General features: G+C 38.4%; 1 protein-coding gene and 3 pseudogenes across 3 annotated transcripts in view; 1 reads left to right on the forward strand and 3 right to left on the reverse strand.

Annotated features, from left to right (window-relative positions):
- Positions 1-12,515, reverse strand: part of LOC137235445 (uncharacterized) — a 900,888-nt gene that overhangs the window by 802,015 nt on the left and 86,358 nt on the right. The gene's annotated exons all lie outside the window — the stretch shown is intronic.
- On the reverse strand, positions 1,708-3,130 carry LOC137235292 (protein FAM76A-like; annotated as a pseudogene).
- LOC137235293 (uncharacterized) lies at positions 3,195-5,847 on the forward strand (annotated as a pseudogene).
- LOC137235294 (protein FAM76A-like) lies at positions 11,048-12,470 on the reverse strand (annotated as a pseudogene).

Below are 12,515 nucleotides of genomic sequence, written 5' to 3' on the forward strand. Positions count from 1 at the left end.
CACCCATGCATTCAATGTAGATGGTGCTTTAGTATTTTATTTCATATAATTCGACTGTTGGTCGGTCGATGTCGATGAATCTGGTGCTAAAAATTTGTGGTGTATTTTATTTTTACCACAAGTGGCCTGCCACCCCAACGAAACGGTTTGAAACTTGGTTGAAAATATATAAAAACTGCTTGTGCAGTTGTGTTTTAACCAGCTAACATTATTTTCGAAGTGTATTGCCGATAATATTGAAATTCGTGGAATTAAATCTCGTCTAACCGAATGATTGTCGGGGATATTTTAGTGCGCAATGCTCTCTGCGCATGAGACCCGACGTCAATATCGCAGTTGATTTACTGTCAGAACTGAAGTGCAGAATTTTGAAATTTGCTAAACATTTTCATTTCTTGGATGGAAAACAAGTCATTCATTTAGAACACGCGGTGGTGAGTATACACACTTAGAAATGCATAATTTTATTTATAAATTGATTTGGGCGTTGTACACGTTTATTTACAAAGATAGAAACGTTAGTTACAGAGTTTCGTGAATCTGGTCATTGCTTTCCATTGGCATTTATTATACGTGAGCTTCAGTTGAAGGCTTGTGAATTACGATTCGCAGAAGGTGTTGTTCCTGATAAGCTCGTTGCAATGAATATCGATATAGAACTATTGATGGAATATTACTTTAGGATGATATCAATAAATGAACGAGTTTGGACAAATGAAGGCAATTAATGGCATTTGGTGCAATCATCTGTGCGTGTAGTGAATTTATTATATGGAATTATGCGTTCTATATGGCATCGTTTTAAGAGGCATATATTTGGAAAGGCGCATGATATTGTATCAACATGTTTAAGTTTCTGTTATCAAAAAACCGATACTAAAGGACTGCGCAATATTCTCATATCATTACAATGCCAATTGCAAGACAAACCAAAGAAGTTTCTACCATTGGATGATGTCGACTTTGAGCGTAATGTGCATTTTATAGGATGCAACCAAATTGGTTGAAAAATTGACGATTTGAGTTGTTTGTTGTAACCAGAGGCGCAGTGAGGTGGGAAAGGGGGCATATTTCCCCGGGCGCTACTCACAGGGGGCGCCAAATGGTCCGCAAAGCAGAACTTTCTGGATAATTTGTATTTTTATTATAACTGATTTCTGGAAAAAATTATCCCTACTAAGAAATGCATGCATATATCCGAAACACTTGCAGCAGGTTGTGGAAGTCTGCAATATACTAGGGAAATAGCCGAAACAATAATACTTAAGTTAATTTTTCCAAGTTAACATCCTCATCATCGCGCTCGGCTCAGATTAAAATTAAAATGTTTTAAATATTAAAATAGGTATGTTTTAAATTTAATGTAAGCATACAGTTTTGTATATATTTGATTGAGTTATTATCTTCCCAATTCAAATAAATTAACAAAAAGGACTGTTAAATGATATCAAAAGAAATAAATATATAGACTTTTGTTTGACTCAACTCCTAATATTTTCCATCGAGAACAAATGTATCAAGTCGTTGGGAATGTTGATTTTATTGAATATTTTTCCTCGGGCGCATTAAAACCTCACTACGTCACTGGTTGTAACACAAATAATTCAAGTATTTAAAAATAATCTTCAATGGTGTTGCTTCAAGGATGAAAGCAAATGTATGCCAGCAAAAAGAGAATGCATTTTAATTGCGTATAACAAGAGTAAATTATGTTTTAAAATGTATCTTCTTTTTTTCGAAGTTTTTCACTTTCAGCTCTGTTAACAATTTATCTTTTTCGATCCATTCTTTGTCCTTGAATGTAAGACGTTTCTCTAGGCTAGCAACGCGCTCTTTTAAATTTTTCATTGCCACCACATGATCCGCTGAATTGGGATCTAATGTTATGACTGCTGGATGCTGCTATTGAACCAAGATTCATTGTGTTACCATTGCCACTTCCACTGCGGCTGACACCACCTCTTTCTCTCGCACCAGTACCTTTCATTTTGCCGGGCAACTCTGCAGCTGATGTTCCACTAACAGAAGCAATAGCAGCACCGGTTGCACCACCACTTTTTCTCTTTATATCTGAAGTTGACCTTGATGATTTCTTTCATGGGGAAGCTTTTCGCTGATATGCGACGTTCTTGTTGTGTTTTTTTTTAAACGGCGCATGTAAACGAATTATGACAACCAACATAGTAGCTTTCCATAAATCTATTTGTTTTCATCCTTCGTATCGAATGCACATCGTTGCTTACATTTATCACAATGTATCGGTGGGCCATACTTTGCTTTATACCAGAGCCGGCCACACAAATAATAAAACAATTGCACAAGTGTGTGTAAAAATTGAGTGACAACTGCCCACAGTGTGCTAAAAGAAAATGTGGACTGTGAAGTTCAAAATTAAAAAGGACTCTGGTTATTTGATTTCAAGCTAATCCTAACAACATTTACTTATATTCATAGGGAGGTCGAGCTAGCCAGATAAAACTTTTTTATAAAAGAAGGTATGGTGTTTCTTCAATGCAAAATTTACTTAAAAAATCACTTTTTCATTAAGAAAGAACTATAAAACAAAGTAAATGTAAAGATAGAAATATATATTTTCAAAACATAAAGTTATTCAATAAAAAAAAATTTATAAAAATTAATAAAACTAAGTAAAACGTATAAAAAGTTACTTATATTAAATTGTCAATATTTATTAATAATTAATTAATTATTATTAATTATTAATATTTAAATCGTCAATTTTAATATGTATGTTCAAAGGAACTTAATAATACTAACTAAAACGTATTAAAAGTCACTTTAACCTTGCAGCATATTGTTTTTATTATGTGCCCAAAAAGTAGCATGCACTTTTCTTTTTGCATTCACTGTTGATTTTAGTGAGTGACAAGCGAAAGCAAACGATCGTGATCGCACATCGTTAGTGTCTGTGTGAAAACACGAACTCAAATTGCACAATGTGCAACTTTTGGCCGGCCCTGCTTTATACGTTGCACAACTTACGTATTTGGGGTTTCCAAACGCTGCTACCAATTTGCAACATTCACATGCATTTGGTTTATCATACTTTCCAAGCTGATACTCTGCAAGTGCTTTGCGACCTTCCTGTTGTTTGAAACTCAGAGCCACAGTAATTTAATATAAAAATAATTATGAGAGCCGCTTTTATGATGATCCCTCGAAAGCGAAAATGAATGTATCGTTTAACTAATGAAATAGTTCATCGCAATAAAAAGAAGTGGGATGAGCTAAGAGATTCATTGCTTAAGAATACCAACAATAAAAGCGAATTATAACATTCAAAATGATATGGTATCAACCAGGTTTTACAAGCTGTAAAGATTTTAAGAAAAGCCGTTGTTAATGACATGCGAGCAATACGTTCAACTCAACTTGGACTAGACATCCGTTCCTTGTTTCAGGCACATGCGGACAATCTTTTGTTATCAACTGTGGAAATAAAAAATAAACCCGATTTTTTATATTTAATTAATCAGCGCGTGCGACATCAACAATTGCCATCAAGTGATGTGTTATTGGCCTGTCTTAAATACCTCATGAATTGTGTCGTTTGCAGCAAATCGAACCATTGGCAGCTCTGTGTAAATTGCATGTATATCCCATCTTAAAAGTCTATACAAACTTTTCACCCTTCACCCTTCCGAGCAATGGTACTCTGACATAATGGTAGTGCAGATTTAGAATTGATGACCCTACATAGAGGATATGGTGTGGGAGGACCAAATATTGCCAACGAATTTGGCCCACACAACATTGTCATAGCAACACACAGCATACGGCCGAGTGAAGCCAGCAACATACGAGACCAGCACCGCAACATGAGGCTGACGAAGCCAGAAACACGATCACACAAACATATTATGCCTACACCAAGTCAAACACACGAATACAACACGCAACAGACTAGGCCATACCAATTTCAACAGCAACATCAAACAACAGTATACCCAACTCATGCGACAACAATAACTATAGCTTCTATCGACACACGACCGACCGTAACAACACGGTCGCAACATGCCGGCGAACAAACACATTTATTATTTTCATTCAAGCCTATAATAGAACGACCACAGCAAGAAAATAGTTAGTCAGCACTGGTAGCGACCAGTTCTAAACTGAAGAGTGATAGCTCGTAGTTAGGGGTGTTCACCAGTGTGAGACATCACTACTTAGGTTAGACGCGAACTGAGCCAAGCCAAACTTTAGGTTGCGCACTGCCACCACCACCAACCGCAAGTCGCTATTTTAAACGCGAGTGAACGCAGCAGTAAAAGCAACGCCGACGACGACGCCACCAATTGGGCCAATTACAGAACCTTCGACGCCGACGCAGCCCACCGTGCCAACAACAACACCATCCCCGTCAACAAACGGTATAGCCCGGCACTGTGATTACTGTTCGGATATACGGACGGAAGGTGATAGCTCGTAGTTAGGGGTGTTCACCAGTGCGAGACATCACCACCCGACGTAGAAGCGGACTGAGGCATACGTGAGTATTCGGGTTTTCCCCACTCACGCAAACCTTAAGGCTGAGCTCCGCCGACTCATCACAGTCGACCTTGAGGCGACCCGTAAGGCGCTGCAGAACGGCGGCGCCAGCATCAACGCCCCAGTGCCCGCATGTTTATCAACGAGCGTCCTCAGCGACTGCATACCCTTTTGTTTCAAGCGTCCTCAGTGACTATCTACTAAACCGCAACGCCAGCGTCAACGCGTCGCCAACGAGCGTCTTCAAAAACTGCATATCTTCTCATTTCAAGCGCCCTCAGTGTATAAATACTAACCGCGATGCCAGTATCAACGCGTCGTCAACAGGCGCCCCAGTTCCCGCGTACTCATTATCATCGCGCATCTTCAGCGACGGAATATTAATCGCGACAGCCAGTGTAACGCCAACGCCAACAGCAACAGAGCGCCACTAACGAGCAACCTCTGTGAATGCACCCCATTTTGAGTGTCCTCAGTGACTAAATACTAACCGCGACGCCAGCGTCTACGCGTCGCCGACGAGCGTCCTCAGTGACCGCATACTCATTATCATCATTATCATACTCACTAATCGCGACAGCCTGCGCAACGCCAACGCCAACGGCAGCAGAGCGTCATCAAAGAGCGTCCTTAGTGACCGCATACTTAGCACGACAGCCAACGCAGCGACGAACGCCAGCGCCCCATATCCACGCGCTAACGGGACCGGGTGGACCGTTAGCCAATACAAAAGCATAGTAATAACAACGTAAGCAAGCGCGCCAGCAGGCACGAAAACGGGACTCGGGTGGACCGTTACCCACCAGGCCACACCGACACCGAATACCAATAACGTTGAATTAAATTGAATTTAAATGAAGTTTTAGAGATAATTTAGTTGTAAATGAAGTTAATTAAAGTACGACTTGGAAAAGGGCCCCGCAGTATAAATTTATTGTAAGGAACACTGGACATGACCAGTATACCCCAGCAATTTATTAAGAAGCATCGGGGCTCAGGGAAAGATTCGTTACAGCTGAATGTGCAGAAACGGACGGGGTCGACGTATGTATTTCGTACCATTGTTGAAGAAACTTTAGCACAGAAAAGTGAAGCTGTTTTAGTTTCTTTAACGAAAGTGGCTCGCTCAATTTATAAAGAGAAAGGCATATGGTGGCATGCATGTGGGAACATTGTTTTGCAAGTGACTGGCTTTGTGATAAGAAATCTGCAGAAGATTTCTACAAATATTATAAGTAGCAGCAGTTAGTAGCCAGGCGAGCAAGTTCGCTTTGCTCGTCCTTTGATGTAGATGCTGTGCATAGTGTGGCGAACATTAGTGACACTAAGTGATACTCACATCACTAGTCTGATGCTAAGTAATTGAATCCACAACAACAATGAAGCAGGCAGTCACTTGTATCTACATAAACGAATCAATCATTATGTGTACACATATGTACACGCAGCGGAGAGAGACGCACAAACACATGCGTATATCTTATATGAGATACTCCCAAAAGTAGGCAATCATCTGTGGAAGTATCACTCACATATACACGCGCATGGGCCATGCGAGAAGCTATAAAAATGGTGAATCTGTAGTTATAGCTGAGAAATTTATAGCTGGTAAACAAGTAGCAAATCCTAGAAATAGAAACGCCTAGAAATATGTCAACGAGGAAGCCAAAAAGTATAAAAGCAGCAGATGAGGCACGAGGAATCAGTTTGATTTAAGCACGCTATCTGTTGAGAAGTAAAAGTTTTATTAACACTTTGAATTATTGAATATTTGAGTTATTTATTCAACATTTGGGTGATTCGAACATTAGCAGAAGGTTGCAAATAATCGGAACTTCAGTAAATTCTTTACAATTGGTGTCAGAAGAGGAATTTTTGAATAAATTCCAAAGATTGCGAATACAACTTGGGCATGGCAAAGTTGAGTGAATTGAGGATACAACAACTGAAGAAGGAGTTGGAGAGCCGTGGTTAGAATACAACCGGCAATAAGATCGAACTCCAAGCAAGGCTACGAGAGGTAATGGAGTTGGAAGGAATTAATGTGGTCGAGTATGTCTTTCATCCTGATGTGGAAGAGCCAGCGACTAAGATGGGGGAGAAGATAGAGACTCCGAATCTATTGGCAAGTGTTGACACTAACGCTATACTAGCAGTTTTGAAACAAATATTAACCGAAATGTCATCACAACTGGAAGAACGAAAGACAAATATAACATCTCAACTGGCAGAACAGGAGTCACGTATAACATCCAAGATGGAAACACAACTAGAATCCCAGGAGAACCGTATAACATCCAAGATGGAAGCACAAGATACGCGTATTTCAGAAATTTCGACACAGATTATATCTAAGATTGAAGCACAAGATGCTCGAATATCCGAAATGTCGGCCCATATTTCAGCACAGATATCATCGCAGATCTCTGCTCAACTGAAAGAGCAAGAAGGACGTATTTTCTCGAAGTTGGAGGCGCAAGATTCAAAAATTTTACAACTCGAAGACAAAATTGATGCCCCTTATGCTTTCCCCTCCATAACTTTCCGCTTTTGCCCCTCACGTTTATTTCTATCTTTTTCAGCTTTTTCTCTCCTTTCTATACACATGCAGGTATGAATTCTCTTTTTGTTCATGTGGCTGCGGGTGAGGTCAGTGGTGCAATACCCCACCCAAGACGATGAGCTGGCCTGGGCCCGCAAGCATACCTGCTTGCCGCCGCTCCTCACCACCAGCCAGCCACGTAACAGTACTAGTCATCACACTGCTCATCAATCTAGGGCGTTGATCAGACAATTAAATAAAAGCGTTGGACGCGCGAAATTTCTAAAAAATGTGACGTAGCATAACCTGATTAAGGTTCAGTTTCGTCTTATATATGACTATCAACAGAAATTTCAAGCGTCCCATGCTTTTATTTAATGGTCTGATTAACTAACATGTACTAAAACCGTTTAACTCAATAAAACCGCTTAACTTAAAAATTTTGTTTTTTTAATTATTTTATTTTCAAGTTTTTAGTCTTTATTTAATTGCCTAATATTTCTCATTCTGTTTAGTTCATTTAGTGACTCATTATTACAAGGACTCTTTCGTGACAATTTGTTACAATCTAAGTCCTCAATACATAATCCTTCCAAGGACTTTACTCGACTCTGCGCAACGTATGCTTGTCCCTCCTCGAACTCCAAAATATTTTATTGTCACTTCTACCGGACTGTACGTAATATTTGTTCCAAATATGAGCCAAATCGGACATCATAGGTCGCTTTCCATTCATGTATGTATTATGTGAATATGGACCAAATGGGACCACAAATACGATTTTTGTGAATATTTCGATCCTTCCGCCACCTTGCGGCGGTTTTTTTCACAGGCCGATTTCTATTCATGTATGTATTATGTGTTCCAAATATGAGCCAAATCGGACCACAAATACGATTTTTTGGAATATCTCGTTCTTTGCGCCACCTAGCGGCGATTTTTCTTTACTGGTCTATTTCTATTCTTGTATGTATTATTTGTTCCAAATATGAGCCAAATCGGACCTCAAATACGATTTTTTTAATATCTCGATCCTTGCGCCACCTAGCGGCGATTTCTATTCATGTATGTATTATTTGTTCCAAATATGAAACAAATCGGACCACAGATAGGATTTTTTGAAATATTTCGATCCATGCGCCACCTATCGGAGTTTTTTTCTTATTGTTGCATTGTCATGGGGTTCTGAACTATATTCCAAATTTGAAGCTTGTAGCTTTTCGGGAAGGTACTTAAATTTTAATTACAAAATTCGTTCACACCGGCCGTGCGGCCGGCCTGCCGACTTGTCAAGTCAAGCTCAATAAAACCGTTTAAAAAGGGGAATGCCACGTCATCGTACGTCCACGCAAGGCGGTGTGTCGATGTGCAGATGCGGACTGCTACACTCAGAAAAAAATATTATGCTAAAACGAACGAAAGAAGTTCAAAATGAAAAACATTCGTTGAGAAAAGTCTGTTAAGTACGTTTTTTCTTAACTTGTGACCAATGGAATTGTTTTTTTAAGAACGGTTTTTCCAAGCACACCGTTCGTATTTTATGACCAGTTTGATATTGATGTATGAATCTTCTGTGCTCATTTCAAGCACTATTTGTGCTTGAAATAAGATTTTTCGTTCTCACGCTTCGAGAACGACGTGTGGTCGATTTAAGGGTTTTCGTTCTCAATTCAAGAACGGTTTGTGCTTGATCATTGATGGGAGAGGAAATAATTTTTTTCAATAGTTATCCATTTATTTTTTATTAATAATAATTTTTTTGTCATAAATAAAAAATATTTATAACAGCTTGTTGTTGGTTACACAAATTATCTTGTCCCCTTAGTGATTCCTTCATCTTTGCCACGCCTCGTTCGTGGTGCAACAGTGGCCGCAAACTGCGCACCCCACAATAACTTGAGGGTCTGGTTTCTTCCTCTCTTCTTCCTCCACTCGCTGTGCACAAGACACAAAGCGTCATCGGACTCGTGTCTTTACGATCAGACCGTGGTTCCTCTAGGTGAAGCGTGGTATGATGCTTTTGATGGCATCTTTTGCAGCGGTACTTGCTGCTACACTTATCCACGCGATGAAAAGGCGAGAAGCATTTGGAACAACACTTGTGTTGGAGCACGATCCGCAACCTCCCCTCTGGTAATTTTTTCCTGTGCTCTGCGTAGAGTCTCAGGCTATGATCCCTGCCGCAAAGCTGGCAAGCGACGTCGAAGCGCTTCGCGCCTTCCTCTGACTTGGCCAGTGAAGCTTCGAAGGAACATTAGTATCATTGATCATGACCAAATGTAGTATGGTTTGATTTTAGCACCCATGCATTCAATGTAGATGGTGCTTTAGTATTTTATTTCATATAATTCGACTGTTGGTCGGTCGATGTCGATGAATCTGGTGCTAAAAATTTGTGGTGTATTTTATTTTTACCACAAGTGGCCTGCCACCCCAACGAAACGGTTTGAAACTTGGTTGAAAATATATAAAAACTGCTTGTGCAGTTGTGTTTTAAGTGAAGTGTATTGCCGATAATATTGAAATTCGTGGAATTAAATCTCGTCTAACCGAATGATTGTCGGGGATATTTTAGTGCGCAATGCTCTCTGCGCATGAGACCCGACGTCAATATCGCAGTTGATTTACTGTCAGAACTGAAGTGCAGAATTTTGAAATTTGCTAAACATTTTCATTTCTTGGATGGAAAACAAGTCATTCATTTAGAACACGCGGTGGTGAGTATACACACTTAGAAATGCGTAATTTTATTTATAAATTGATTTGGGCGTTGTACACGTTTATTTACAAAGATAGAAACGTTAGTTACAGAGTTTCGTGAATCTGGTCATTGCTTTCCATTGGCATTTATTATACGTGAGCTTCAGTTGAAGGCTTGTGAATTACGATTCGCAGAAGGTGTTGTTCCTGATAAGCTCGTTGCAATGAATATCGATATAGAACTATTGATGGAATATTACTTTAGGATGATATCAATAAATGAACGAGTTTGGACAAATGAAGGCAATTAATGGCATTTGGTGCAATCATCTGTGCGTGTAGTGAATTTATTATATGGAATTATGCGTTCTATATGGCATCGTTTTAAGAGGCATATATTTGGAAAGGCGCATGATATTGTATCAACATGTTTAAGTTTCTGTTATCAAAAAACCGATACTAAAGGACTGCGCAATATTCTCATATCATTACAATGCCAATTGCAAGACAAACCAAAGAAGTTTCTACCATTGGATGATGTCGACTTTGAGCGTAATGTGCATTTTATAGGATGCAACCAAATTGGTTGAAAAATTGACGATTTGAGTTGTTTGTTGTAACCAGAGGCGCAGTGAGGTGGGAAAGGGGGCATATTTCCCCGGGCGCTACTCACAGGGGGCGCCAAATGGTCCGCAAAGCAGAACTTTCTGGATAATTTGTATTTTTATTATAACTGATTTCTGGAAAAAATTATCCCTACTAAGAAATGCATGCATATATCCGAAACACTTGCAGCAGGTTGTGGAAGTCTGCAATATACTAGGGAAATAGCCGAAACAATAATACTTAAGTTAATTTTTCCAAGTTAACATCCTCATCATCGCGCTCGGCTCAGATTAAAATTAAAACGTTTTAAATATTAAAATAGGTATGTTTTAAATTTAATGTAAGCATACAGTTTTGTATATATTTGATTGAGTTATTATCTTCCCAATTCAAATAAATTAACAAAAAGGACTGTTAAATGATATCAAAAGAAATAAATATATGGACTTTTGTTTGACTCAACTCCTAATATTTTCCATCGAGAACAAATGTATCAAGTCGTTGGGAATGTTGATTTTATTGAATATTTTTCCTCGGGCGCATTAAAACCTCACTACGTCACTGGTTGTAACACAAATAATTCAAGTATTAAAAAATAATCTTCAATGGTGTTGCTTCAAGGATGAAAGCAAATGTATGCCAGCAAAAAGAGAATGCATTTTAATTGCGTATAACAAGAGTAAATTATGTTTTAAAATGTATCTTCTTTTTTTCGAAGTTTTTCACTTTCAGCTCTGTTAACAATTTATCTTTTTCGATCCATTCTTTGTCCTTGAATGTAAGACGTTTCTCTAGGCTAGCAACGCGCTCTTTTAAATTTTTCATTGCCACCACATGATCCGCTGAATTGGGATCTAATGTTATGACTGCTGGATGCTGCTATTGAACCAAGATTCATTGTGTTACCATTGCCACTTCCACTGCGGCTGACACCACCTCTTTCTCTCGCACCAGTACCTTTCATTTTGCCGAGCAACTCTGCAGCTGATGTTCCACTAACAGAAGCAATAGCAGCACCGGTTGCACCACCACTTTTTCTCTTTATATCTGAAGTTGACCTTGATGATTTCTTTCATGGGGAAGCTTTTCGCTGATATGCGACGTTCTTGTTGTGTTTTTTTTTAAACGGCGCATGTAAACGAATTATGACAACCAACATAGTAGCTTTCCATAAATCTATTTGTTTTCATCCTTCGTATCGAATGCACATCGTTGCTTACATTTATCACAATGTATCGGTGGGCCATACTTTGCTTTATACCAGAGCCGGCCACACAAATACTAAAACAATTGCACAAGTGTGTGTAAAAATTGAGTGACAACTGCCCACAGTGTGCTAAAAGAAAATGTGGACTGTGAAGTTCAAAATTAAAAAGGACTCTGGTTATTTGATTTCAAGCTAATCCTAACAACATTTACTTATATTCATAGGGAGGTCGAGCTAGCCAGATAAAACTTTTTTATAAAAGAAGGTATGGTGTTTCTTCAATGCAAAATTTACTTAAAAAATCACTTTTTCATTAAGAAAGAACTATAAAACAAAGTAAATGTAAAGATAGAAATATATATTTTCAAAACATAAAGTTATTCAATAAAAAAAAATTTATAAAAATTAATAAAACTAAGTAAAACGTATAAAAAGTTACTTATATTAAATTGTCAATATTTATTAATAATTAATTAATTATTATTAATTATTAATATTTAAATCGTCAATTTTAATATGTATGTTCAAAGGAACTTAATAATACTAACTAAAACGTATTAAAAGTCACTTTAACCTTGCAGCATATTGTTTTTATTATGTGCCCAAAAAGTAGCATGCACTTTTTTTTTTGCATTCACTGTTGATTTTAGTGAGTGACAAGCGAAAGCAAACGATCGTGATCGCACATCGTTAGTGTCTGTGTGAAAACACGAACTCAAATTGCACAATGTGCAACTTTTGGCCGGCCCTACTTTATACGTTGCACAACTTACGTATTTGGGGTTTCCAAACGCTGCTACCAATTTGCAACATTCACATGCATTTGGTTTATCATACTTTCCAAGCTGATACTCTGCAAGTGCTTTGCGACCTTCCTGTTGTTTGAAACTCAGAGCCACAGTAATTTAATATAAAAATAATTATGAGAGCCGCTTTTATGATGAT

The sequence above is a fragment of the Eurosta solidaginis genome, chromosome X (genome assembly GCF_040869045.1).
Source record: "Eurosta solidaginis isolate ZX-2024a chromosome X, ASM4086904v1, whole genome shotgun sequence".
NCBI lineage: Eukaryota > Metazoa > Arthropoda > Insecta > Diptera > Tephritidae > Eurosta > Eurosta solidaginis.